Source organism: Branchiostoma floridae, chromosome 19 (assembly GCF_000003815.2).
Source record: "Branchiostoma floridae strain S238N-H82 chromosome 19, Bfl_VNyyK, whole genome shotgun sequence".
Classification (NCBI taxonomy): Eukaryota; Metazoa; Chordata; class Leptocardii; order Amphioxiformes; family Branchiostomatidae; genus Branchiostoma; species Branchiostoma floridae.
The window spans coordinates 3,578,806-3,584,405 of record NC_049997.1 but is presented as its reverse complement, the minus strand read 5'-3'; the positions used below and the strand labels follow the sequence as shown (position 1 = coordinate 3,584,405).

The 5,600-nt window shown below is 44.0% G+C and overlaps 1 protein-coding gene and 1 long non-coding RNA gene across 3 annotated transcripts in view; both read left to right on the top strand.

Moving 5' to 3' along the window:
• LOC118406372 (RE1-silencing transcription factor-like) overlaps positions 1–5,600 on the top strand; it is a 14,764-nt gene that overhangs the window by 3,240 nt on the left and 5,924 nt on the right. The window contains exon 1 of one of the 2 annotated variants that reach the window (XM_035806341.1): positions 1,025–1,072. The exons of the other annotated variant lie outside the window; for it this stretch is intronic. The gene's annotated coding sequence lies outside the window, so the exon portion shown is untranslated. Of the gene's footprint in view, positions 1–1,024; positions 1,073–5,600 lie in introns of those variants that run through there. 2 annotated transcript variants of the gene reach the window in all.
• The window catches only part of LOC118406378, a 6,865-nt gene continuing 2,345 nt past the window's right edge, over positions 1,081–5,600 (top strand). The window contains exon 1 of the long non-coding RNA XR_004830030.1: positions 1,081–1,281. This is a non-coding gene — a long non-coding RNA (uncharacterized LOC118406378). The remainder of the gene's footprint in view (positions 1,282–5,600) is intronic.

The window sequence follows — 5,600 nt, the reverse complement described above, 5'->3', positions numbered from 1 at the left end:
TACCGGTACAGAAAATTCAGGTTCAGGTCCAAAGGATCAGGTCCAGGTCCGGACCTGAACCTGGACGTTATTCAGTATGACTCATACCAATGGTCCATTTCACTACAAAGAAATCTGTTTAGTGGAGTATTAGACTTAAAATCCTACAACGCTAACTGCACCTGTGCGATCGGCTGTAAAACTTGGTAGAAATTACTATAAACTCTACTCCATTTCTTCCACCTGCAATCGCCAAAACGTGTGAATGCCTGATAAAATAATCTGTTAATTTTCTAACCGGTTCAACATCCGGTTCACCAAATTTTTCAGGTCTGGTTTTTCTGGACCGGTCCAATAAGAAAAACCGGATTTGTACAGGTGTCACAGCGATCTCGCCCTCCCCGGCTAGTGATCTCGCCCCCCTATCTCACCCCCCTTTAGCGATTTCGCCCCCCCTCCGAAAAACGGGTTTACATAAAATTTTAGAAGTTGATTGGTATAAATCACAAAATGCAGTTTCAGAATGATATAAGTACACGAGTCTGATACATAACTCCATCCATAGTATTGATATTAATTGATAATAACATGTTGATAAGACAGTTGAGATCACGGGGGGGGGGGGGATCGCTGTGACACCTGTACGCTGTACTGATACCCAGCCGTAGTTGGTACCCATCTGGGTAATTCTTCTTCTTTCGTTTCGAGGCTACCGACTTCAAGTTACTGAAAACTTTTGTAGCCTATATACTCATTTTTTAATTGAGAAAAGTGAGGAAAGTCGTGTTAAGTGCCTTTCCCAAGGGCACAAGATCAGTGACACGGCGGGGTTAGAATTTCGGACCTTCTGGGCTTGAGTCAAACGTGCTGCCGATTGCGCCACGCCGTCCCACGTTGGGTCTAATTGAGTAATATCTCCAAAAATATGTGAATGGGAGTATATGTATCAACCTTACATTCTGATGTACTGTTTTATTTCGGTCAGCGATCCGTAACTTAGTGTTGTCTGCTGCCATACAAATATACTGATATCAGTTGGGTAATCAGTGGTCCTAACCTTGATGACCTTTGACTTTAGCCATGACAGTGTCAGCCATATTTTTCGTAGTGCTGCAACCGTTGTGCGCTGAAACCGGAAGTGACGCGCGTATACGTGACTCCTGACCTTTCTGCTTGCTTCTTGGAATATGTTACTGCGCAGACTCCAACACTTAGTGTGATTCGCTCGGGCAAGGAGGCTCGGGCTACCACCGGTGTACTACAGCTTTAATAGACAGCATCTTTCATTTAACTACAGGCCAGGTGAGACACTGTACATGTCAGTAAGGTGTGTTATCTTTTCATGCAGGCCAAGTGAGACAATGTACAGGTGTGTAAAGTGCATTTCCATTGTCTACAAGTACAGCCCAGGTCAGACCCTGTAACGTTACATGTGTGTATTAAAGGGTTTTTCCAGCGTCTACAGGCCAGGTAAGACACTGTAGAGGTAGCTAAGGTGTGTTTGAACAGTGTTTCCATTGTCTACAGGCCAGGTGAGACTCTGTACAGGTGTGTAAGGTGTGTTTCCATTGTCTACAGGCCAGGTGAGACTCTGTACAGGCGTGTAAGGTGTGTTTCAATTGTCTACAGGCCAGGTGAGACCCTGTACAGGTGTGTAACTTATTGTAAGGTGTGTTTCCATAGTCTACAGGCCAGGTGAACCCGTACAAGTGTGTAAGGTGTGTTTCAATAGTCTACAGGCCAGGTGAGACTCTGTACAGGTAACTAAGGTGTGTTTCCATTGTCTACAGGCCAGGTGAGACTCTGTACAGGCGTGTAAGGTGTGTTTCAATTGTCTACAGGCCAGGTGAGACCCTGTACAGGTGTGTAACTTATTGTAAGGTGTGTTTCCATAGTCTACAGGCCAGGTGAACCCGTACAAGTGTGTAAGGTGTGTTTCAATAGTCTACAGGCCAGGTGAGACTCTGTACAGGTAACTAAGGTGTGTTTCCATAGTCTACAGGCCAGGTAAGACACTGTAGAGGTAGCTAAGGTGTTTCTCCATTGTCTATAGGCCAGGTAACACACTGTAGTGGTAGCTAAGGTGTGTTTCCATAGTCTACGGGCCAGGTGATACCCTGTACAGGTGTGTAAGGTGTGTTTCCATAGTCTACAGGCCAGGTGAACCCGTACAAGTGTGTAAGGTGTGTTTCAATAGTCTACAGGCCAGGTGAAACTCTGTACAGGTAACTAAGGCGTGTTTCCATAGTCTACAGGCCAGGTAAGACACTGTAGAGGTAGCTAAGGTGTGTTTCCATTGTCTACAGGTCAGGTGAGACTCCCGACAGGTGTGTAAGGTGTGTTTCCATTGTCTACAGGCCAGGTAACACACTGTAGAGGTAGCTAAGGTGTGTTTCCATTGTCTACAGGCCAGGTGAGACTCTCTACAGGTGTGTAAGATGTGTTTCCATAGTCTACAGGCCAGGTGAGACACTGTAAAGGTAACAAAGGTGTGTTTCCATCGTCTACGGGCGAGGTGAGACTCTGTTCAGGTGTGTAAGGTGTGTTTCAATTGTCTACAGGCCAGGTAAGACACCGTACTGGTAGTTAAGGTAGGTTTCCTTTGACTTAAGACCAGGTAAGACACTGTACAGGTGAGTAAGGTGTGTTTCTTTGACAACAGACTAGGTAAGACACCGTACAGGCAAGTAAGGTGCGTTTCTTTGACTACAGACCAGGTAAGACACCGTACAGGTGAGTAAGGTAAGTTTCATTTGACTATAGACCAGGTAGGACATCTACAGGTGAGTAAGGTGCGTTTCCTTTGGCGACACACCAGGTAAGACACCGTACAGGTAATTAAGGTGTGTTTCCTTTAACGACACACCAGTCAAGACACCGTACAGGTAAATTAGGTGTGTATCCTTTAAAGACACATCAGTCAAGACACCGTACAGGTGAGTAAGGTAAGTTTCATTTGACTGTAGACCAGGTAGGACATCTACAGGTGAGTAAGATGCGTTTCCTTTGGCGACACACCAGGTAAGACACCGTATAGGTGAGTAAGGTGAGTTTTATTTGACAATAGACCAGGTAGGACATCTACAGGTGAGTAAGGTGCGTTTCCTTTGGCGACACACCAGGTAAGATACCGTATAGGTGAGTAAGGTGAGTTTTATTTGACAATAGACCAGGTAAGACACCGTATAGGTGAGTAAGGTGTGTTTCTTTGACTACAGACCAGGTAAGACACCGTACAGGTGAGTATGGTGTGTTTCCTTTGACTATGAAACAGGTAAGACACTATACAGGTGAGTAAGGTGTGTTTTGTTGACTACAGATTAGGTAAGACACCGTACAGGTGAGTAAGGTGCCTTTGCTTTGCCTATAGACCATGTATGGCATTAAAAAGGTGAGTATGGTGTCTTTCCTTTGCCTATACACCAGATAAGGCATTATACAGGTGAGCAAGGTGTTTTGGCTTTGCCTATAGACCAGATAGGGCATTATACAGGTGAGTAAGGTGCCTTTCCTTTGCCTATAAACCAGATAGGGCATTATACAGGCAAGTAAGGTGTCTTTCCTTTGCCTATAAACCAGATAGGACATTATACAGGCAAGTAAGGTGTCTTTCCTTTGCCTATAGACCAGATAGGGCATTATACAGGTGAATAGGGTGGCTTTCCTTCGCCTATAGACCGGATCGGGCATTATACAGGTGAATAGGGTGCCTTTCCTTCGCCTATAGACCGGATCGGGCATTATACAGGTGAGTACGGTGTCTTTCCTTTGCCTATAGACCAGATAAGGCATTATCGGTGAAGTAAGGTGTCTTTCCTTTGCCTATAGACCATGTAGGGCATTATACAGATGAGTAAGGTGCCTTTCCTTTGCCTATTGACCAGATAGGGCATTATACAGGTGAGTACGGTGTCTTTCCTTTGCCTATAGACCAGATAAGGCATTATACAGTCAAGTAAGGTGTCTTTCTTTTGCCTATACACCACATAGGGAATTATACAGGTGAGTAAGATGTCTTTTCTTTGATTATAGTTCAGATTGGGCATTAAACAGGTAAGTATGGTGTCTTTTCTTTGCGTATGAAGCAGATAGGGCATCATACAGGTGAGTAAGGTGCCCTTCCTTTGCCTATAGATCAGATAGGGCATTATACAGGTGAGCAAGGTGTTTTGGCTTTGCCTATAGACCAGATAGGGCATTATACAGATGAGTAAGGTGTCCTTTCTTTGATTATAGTTCAGATGGGACATTATACAGGTAAGTATGGTGTCTTTCCTTTGCCTATGGACCAGATAGGGCATTAAACAGTTAAGTATGGTGTCTTTCCTTTGCCTATAAAGCAGACAGGGCATCATACAGGTGAGTGATGTGCCCTTCCTTTGCCTATAGATCAGATAGGGAATTATACAGGTGAGTACAGTCTCATAGTGTCTTTCCTTTGCCTATAGACCAGATTAGGCATTATACAGGTGAGTATGGTCATTTATAAAGACACCATAGTAACTGTACTCACCTGTATGATGCCTAATCTGTTTTATAGGCAAAGGAATATATCTTAGTGACCCTACTCACCTGAATAATGCCTTACCTGGTCTATAGGCAGAGGAAGGGCACCTTACTCACCTTTATAATGCCCTATCTGCCTTATAGGCAAAGCAAAGACACCACAGTGATCATATTCACCTGTATAATACCCTATCTGGTCTATAGGCAAAGGAAAGACACCATACTTACCTGTATAATGCCCCATCTGGACTATAATCAAAGAAGAGACATCTTACTCACCTGTATAATGCCCAATCTGGTCTATAGGCAAAGGAAAGACATCTTACTTGCCTGTATAATGCCCTATATGGTCTATAGACAAAGGACAGACACCATAGGGACCGTACTCACCTGTGTAATGCCCTATTTGGTCTATAATCAAAGGAAGGGCACCTTACTCACCTGTATAATGCCCTGTCTGCTTTATAGGCAAAGGAAAGACACCATACTTAACTGTTTAATGCCCTATCTGGTCCGTAGGCAAAGAAGAGACATCTTACTCACCTGTATAATGCCCAATCTGGTCTATAGGCAAAGGAAAGACATCTTACTTGCCTGTATAATGCCCTATATGGTCTATAGTCAAAGGACAGACACCATAGGGACCGTACTCACCTGTGTAATGCCCTATTTGGTCTATAATCAAATGAAAGACACCTTACTCACCTGTATAATGCCCTATCTGGTCTATAGGCAAAGGAAAGACATGTTTCTCACCTGTATAATGCCCTACATGGTCTATAGGCAAAGGAAAGGCACCTTACTCACCTGTATAATGCCCTATCTGGTGTATAGGCAAAAGAAAGACACCTTACTTAACTGTATAATGCCCTATGTGGTCTATAGGCAAAGGAAAGGCACCCTATTCACCTGTATAATGCCGTATCTGGTCTATAGGCAAAGAAAGGGCACCTTACTCACCTGTATAATGACCTACATGGTCAATAGGCAAAGGAAAGGCACCTTACTCACCTGTATAATGCCCTATTTGGTCTATAGGCAAAGGAAAGACACCTCACTCACCTGTATAATGCCTTATCTGGTCTATAGGCAAATGAAAGGCACCTTACTCACCT